We start from the raw sequence: 7,306 nt of genomic DNA, 5'->3' as shown, positions 1-7,306 counted from the left end.
TATAAAGGTACAATCTCATGTTGAAGTAAGGCCAACAATGACACCTATGGTTGCCTTTTATGGATCGTATTTAAACCATGTCTAAGCACCACAATTCCTGCCATCAAGTCTTAAATATTTATATAATGTTGAAGAATACAAAGGTACAATCTTTTATCGAACATCACTTTTGACTATGATCCATAAAGTGAGTTTGATGTGGGTAAGGTCTAATACTTATTCTCATAATCAAGTACTTACAAAGTAGGTAACAACTCTTGCTATTTTCATATCCATGAAAATCAACCATTCCATTCATATTATTCTTATCTCATTATTGCTCCCACAACTATGAATGACTATTAACATTTAGAATAACCAAATTTATTCAAGTATTAGACATGCTAATATATAACAGAACAATTAACTAATGAAAGAATACATCCAACATATCAACTCATTTTTAATATATATTGCTTGTACTGTTATAATATCCAAATACTAAATTACAATCAAATACATCCAGTTAGGAAAATATGACAACCCGAAATTTCTTTTGGTCAAACCCTAAAATTCAACCACTTTGTATCGTGATTTAATATCATTATTTCTTATTTTTAAGAAATATAAAGTTCGTTTAATTATTTTATTATTATTTATAAACGAACAGGTGAAAAAAAGTGTCGTCTCGGGTTTTTTATTTTGAAAACCGCAAACACTTCGCGTATTAGAATCACCTGACTAAACTTTTATGTTTTGGGTTTAGGAATCACCCAAAAACCGTAAACTCATGCCTATGTATGAGTTTACTCCCCAATAAACTAGTCATTGTGTTTACTTCCCAAATAGTGAAAAGAGTAAACTCCCAAAAACTCTCTCAACTATCATCCAACATTAAATTCCAAAACTCCGATCTTGTAAGTATTCTAACCATTTCAAGTTAGTAAAACACTTAATCTAGTGTTTGTGCATCTATTCATCCATTCATTTCCGGTTTTTGTTTAGATTTTCAAAACACCAAGAACACCAAGAACACACACTAAGTGTTCTTGGCCCTTTTAGCTCGAATCAAGCACCATTATAGTAAGTACTCTCATCCTTAAGTGCTTGTAAGCTAGTATATCAAACAAACACCAAGTGAATCAGCCAAGAACACCATGATTGAGGTGTTCACGGTCCAAGAAGATGCTTGGACCGCAAACACCATAAAGTCCCTCAAATTTGGTTTAAGTTCCATTTTAAGCCCTAGTTTGAAGCCCTAGACTTACCTTAACATATATAAACCTTCCATTGATATGTTTAAGCATTGTAAAATATCAAACACCACAAAATATAGGTGTTTACGGTCTAAGGATGCCCCAAAACCGTAAACACCCAAAAAGGTGTTTAAACGAGTCATATTCCTTTCCTAACCCTAAAGACTAACTTAGATGTTTACCTAGTTGTGATAAGGACTTAAAACAATGGAAATACCACTTCCCATAAGGGTTTACGGTAGTAAACCCAAGGGAAAATACCCTTAGGCCGTAAACACCTCAAGGAGGGTGTTTTGTGGTCTTAATCCATTCCAAGAGCTAAACCACTTAGCAAGTAATTCTATGGACTTGTTAAACTCCAAAACAACTCATGAATTGCAATATTTGGAGTTTGAATCATAAACCCTAGAGTTTACTACCGTAAACTCCAAGGGTAAAGGTCATTTAAACCGCAATCTCCCAAGGAGTTTACCCTTGGACCCCAAACACCCTAGTTATGCCCTACTAGCACTCAGATGCAAACCTTGTGAACTTTAACACTTGAAACAAAGTGTTTTCAGGTTCTAGAGTGTCCCAACTTATATTATTAGTTATAATAAGGCTAATTAGTTATACATATGTTCATTATATGATAAGTAGGCTCGTGCGTGTGTACAAGTCTCCGTTTGCCACCTAGCACGGTATCCGATACTTCAATCCAATCCACTCACCACAAGTGAGTTCATACCCCTTTAATTAACCTTTGAAATGCTTTTAGATGTTTTAAATACTTTATGGGGGGGGGGGATACAAGTTAAATACTTATAGTTATTACATCAATCACATGTGATTACATTAATCACATGCGATTAATAACTAGAAATCCAATGATTTTATCACTGTTCTAACTGTTTATCATACTGTTTTACTTCAAAATGTTTTACAAACTCTTTTACTTATCAAATGCTTTTATTAAACTTTGTTTTAATTCTTATAAATTGCATGCCCATATATGTATAGATATATATGAAATGTTTAAAGGGCTTAGGAAGGCCATCCGCCCTATTTCCTTTTTCTCGATTTGGATGTGGTCTCGTGGGATTTCGGGTAACCGTCCGAAGGTCGTTTCAATATTAATTATATATCAATTGTACATATATAGACATAAAAAGTACTTCAATATTCATGCGTATTAGTTACATCATTAGTAAGTTACCATCAGGGTAACACAGGATCATACTACTACAATTTCTAGATCAATGAGTCAGTTCATTTATGAGTCAATACTTATTATTATGAGAACATATACATTACCTTACTATGAGTACATATACAACTATACTATAAAGAGAACATATACAACTATACTAGAGAAGAACATATACAACTATACTAGAGAAGAAGATATACAACGATACTAGAACAAGTAACATTACATTACACATACATGAATACGTTAACAATTGTGATCCACTGTATCGGAGCATGCCTTAAATGTCATGGCCCGAGTTGTAGCCAGAATTCTCTTGGAGGGAGAGCGTGAGTTTGCGTATAGATCTATACTAGATTGACTATCCTACACCTTGTTGCTAGCTACAGCCGGACCTGCAGGTCTGCGGGTGCCAAACGTCATATTATTTTACGACCTACATTTGTCGTTGTTTATTCAGTCGATAGTATGGTACAATTAATCGCATGATGCCTTAATATAAGTCCGGGTTAAGGTAGTTAGTACAGCAGTAGTTCCTATAATACAACACTACAGTATTACATTAGTTTACTCTTTACACAATTAGTGATCTTTTCACTTAAACATTTATGTACAAACTATATTTTGAGAATGATAGTTACACCTGCGTAAATTACATACTTTTACTGTAAACGAACATACAAAACAGTTAAGCCTTGGTAGAAGGCTACTTTAATAGAAAATATAGGTTTTTCTGAGAGATTCAAACTTTTACAAACACTTACATACATTTTACAAACTTACACTTGAGACATGTTCAAATGTTTTGATAACAAACACCGACACTAAAATACTTATGAACTCACGAGCTTTATGCTGATAAACACTTTCAAAATAACTTGTATTCTCAGGTCATCAGTAGACAGGTACTGGGACCAGCTTTTGGGAAGATGGAGCGCATCCAAGACTCATCTTATTATTTTGATTTACATTATTTTTGGTGTCTATAACTATACAAAACACGCTTGTATTTACTGTTATATTGTGTTGTGATACTTTAATGCAATGGATGATGTTGTTTGCCTATTTACTGTTATATTGTGTTGTGATACTTTACATGACGTCGTCCACCCCAGAACGTTTCCGCCATTCATGATTTTGGGGTGTGACAGATTGGTATCAGAGCATTGTTTATAATGAATCAAGTATATCAACCCATAAAAGATATACTAAACTATAAACCCATTTGGGATTAAAACACTCTGATCAAGAGTCTATACTTTAAATATTAATATATTTAATTAAGTATACTAGTCTGCATTCATACTAAAACCAGTGTCACAACGACAAGAACAAAAGTATTACGATTGTTAAATATCAAAGGTAAGCTCGGGGATATATAGTCAGTCTTGGGAATGGCATAGCCTGATCAACTACGCTGGTCCGAGGAGTGATTAGCATATGCCCTAGAATGGTTGTGATGTGTTAACAAGTCTAGAAACTTACCAACAATACCACACATAGATTAGTAAAGCCTAAAATACTATAGGAGTATTTTGTACTACTACGAACTACTTATATACTACATTCTTATACCTCTCTTCTCGCGTAGATTTAAATGGCTGGATTCCATCACAGCGACCCGTACTTTCCAAATGAAGGCAACGCAGGATGGCTCGAAGCAGAGTCCGATGATGAGCACCAAATTCCGTTGGATGATCATCAAGCTGAAGGCTTCTCGGATGGATCAGACTCTGAGCCCGAAGTCAACAACCTACCTCCAGTAGGACAAGCCCCAAACAACAACCCTCGACCAGCTTTTCCAGGTCCCACTCCCTTGTGGGTAAATAACTTGAATCGCTGGAGTGACGAACAGGGTCAACCCTTACCTTACTTTGGGGACCGAACCTTTTACCATGTTAGCGATGGTGGCTCTGCGGATCGAGCTCTGCCCGTCATGATCCGCAGAATAGCTCGCAATGATGAACAAGGTCGAGCGGCCATCGATCGATCATGGAGATTGATGCCAACTATGGTGTCAACACAGTCCGCATCTGCCGTCTCGAAGAAGACACGGAACGGACCCGGAGAACCAATGAAACCCTGCAGCAACATCTGGTTGCCTCTCAAGCAGAAGTCATGGAACTTCGAGCTCATCAAAGGGCTCATGAACGACACCTTCAAGAAGTGATACGTGAAATGAGAGACCTCAGGGTTCTCCCGAGGAATACTCATCGCCGTTAGAAGATGTCTAGTACATCTTTATCTTTTGGGTTAAGTATTAGCCTTTAACATCTGTGCTCTAAGTAGCACTTGTCTGTAAAATATTCCTAACTTTCAGTACTCTAATTAGGAATCTAAGATCTGTCAAACTTTTCCGTCTGGTATGATGTAAGACCTATTGTTAGGCTGATTTTCCCTGAACTTATTACATCGGTAATACCAGTACTATTGACATCTATCTAATCTGTGGGAAAAATCTTTGCACTCTTGTTTTCCTACTAATCTTCCTTGTTATGATCTCAAACACTCATTCAACTGTTGGGCTATGGTTAGTTAGTCCATGTGTCACTCTCACCTTACTTAAAAATTGATTCTTACCACCTTGCTTATCTTTATAAACTTATAGCTGAAAGATGCCTCCTCGCAAATGTCCCCGGAATAACCCTACACCTCCACCACCTCCTCCACCTCCGGTCATCGATACAGCGGCCCTAAGTGTTGCCGTAGCTGCAGCAGTAGCAATTGCTATGGCACAGTATCACTCTACTGATGCCAGCAGAGGTGGAACCCCTGTTAACTCTATTCCGGTTGAAACTCCTATGCGCTCGAGAGAGTGCTCTTACAAGGATTTCACCAACTGCAAGCCGAAGTCCTTTCACAGGACCGGTGGAGTCATTGCCCTCTCGCAATGGTTCGAGAAGACTGAATCAGTCTTCAAAATTTGTTCATGCCCTGCTGCGAGCAAAGTCAAATATGCCGCATGCACCTTTGAAGGAAAGGCCCTGACGTGGTGGAATGGCCACGTTAAAGCTCTAACCCTCGTCGTAGCCAACGACATAGGCTAGGAAATGATGAAAGACCACATGATTGAGGAATACTGCCCAAGGGGTGAAATCCAGAAATTGGAGCAGGAGCTTTGGAGCCTGACCATGAAGGGCACCAACATTGTTGCTTATACCGCCAGATTCAGCAAACTGGTGGCCCTCTGCCCCAATATGGTTCCCACTGAAGGGAAAAAGATCAAAAGGTACATATGGGGGCTAGTGCCTCTGTATCAGGGGAATGTCCTATCATCAAACCCCGCTACCTTTGACAGTGCCAAGCGACTGGCACAGCGACTCATTGACCATGGAGTCAAAACCCCTGCAACAACAACAACCCTAGCCATCCCAGAACCCTCCAAACCCGCTGAAACTAAGTGGAAATTATAGGAAGACAAGAAGAAACAGAGAGTTGCTAAAAAGCAGCAAGTTGTGGCTGTTCATGCCGCGATAACCCTTGTTGCTGATAATACTCCGGTGAGACAGTATGCTGGAAGTTTGCCTAAGTGCAACAAATGCAACTTCCACCACAACGGCCCCTGCCGTGAAATGCAGTGATCTAACTGCAACAGGAAAGGACACACCGTCCGTTTCTGTAAATCCCCGGCGAGGCCGATCACCCATGTCCCCGGCTCTGGTGCGAGCCCAACCTGCTATGGATGTGGTGAAACAGGCCACTACAAAAGGGACTGCCCCAATGCGAAGAATGCTGGCGAAGTAGGGAGGGTATTGGCAATAAGCCATGGGGAAGCAGTTGCTGAGCCAACGGTGGTAACTGGTACGTTCCTCCTCGATAACTCCTATGCATGCATTCTGTTTGATAGTGGAGCGGAGCGAAGCTTCGTGAACCATAAATTTGCCCGCATGCTTAAACAACAACCACACGCACTTAAAGAACAATTCACAATAGAAATGGCTATTGGAAAAACAGAAAACACCAATAGCATATACTTAGGATGTACCCTAACTCTAGATAACCATTCATTCCCAATCGACCTTATGCCGGTCTCGATTAAAAGCTTCGATGTTATCATCGGCATGGATTGGTTGAGCCTTCATCGCGCCGACATCATGTGCTTCGAGAAAGCATTCCGTCTAAACCTACCGTCTAACGAAACTCTTATCGTCTACGGCGACAAACCCGGTGCGAGTCTCCGTATTATATCAAGTATTCAAGCACATAAATATCTGCGTAAAGAATACCATGCATTCCTTGATCACATTGTCGACACGAACCTCGAAACGAAAGAACTAAAGAGCATTCCAGTAGTGAGCGGCTTTCCCGACATTTTCCCAGAAGAGCTACCAGGATTACCTCCGCAATGACAGGTTGAGTTCAGAATTGACTTAGTCCCAGGAACTGTCCCAATAGCCAAGTCGCCCTACCAATTAGCACCAGCAGAGATGCAGGAACTATCCGGTCAACTTAACAAACTGCTCAGCAAGGGTTTCATAAGACCAAGATTCTCACCTTGGGGAGCACCATTTTTGTTTGTTAAGAAGAAAGATGGATCATTCCGTACGTGTATCGACTACAGGGAACTCAACAAACTGACGGTCAAGAATCGATACCCTCTTTCGCACATAGACGATCTATTTGACCAACTGCAAGGGGCGAGTTACTTCTCCAAAATTGATCTGAGATCCGGATATCACCAGTTACGAGTACTAGAGGAGGATGTTCCAAAGACAGCCTTCCGAACTCGTTATGGACACTTTGAGTTCGTGGTGATGCCATTCGGATTGACCAATGCGCCCACGGTTTTCATGGACCTGATGAACAGAGTATGCCGACCTTACTTGGATCAGTTCGTCATCGTTTTCATTGACGACATCCTGATCTGCTCCCGAAGTAAGGA

The sequence above is a fragment of the Lactuca saligna genome, chromosome 9 (assembly GCF_052625555.1).
Source record: "Lactuca saligna cultivar CGN05327 chromosome 9, ASM5262555v1, whole genome shotgun sequence".
Taxonomy (NCBI): Eukaryota; Viridiplantae; Streptophyta; class Magnoliopsida; order Asterales; family Asteraceae; genus Lactuca; species Lactuca saligna.
This window is presented reverse-complemented; position numbering follows the sequence as displayed.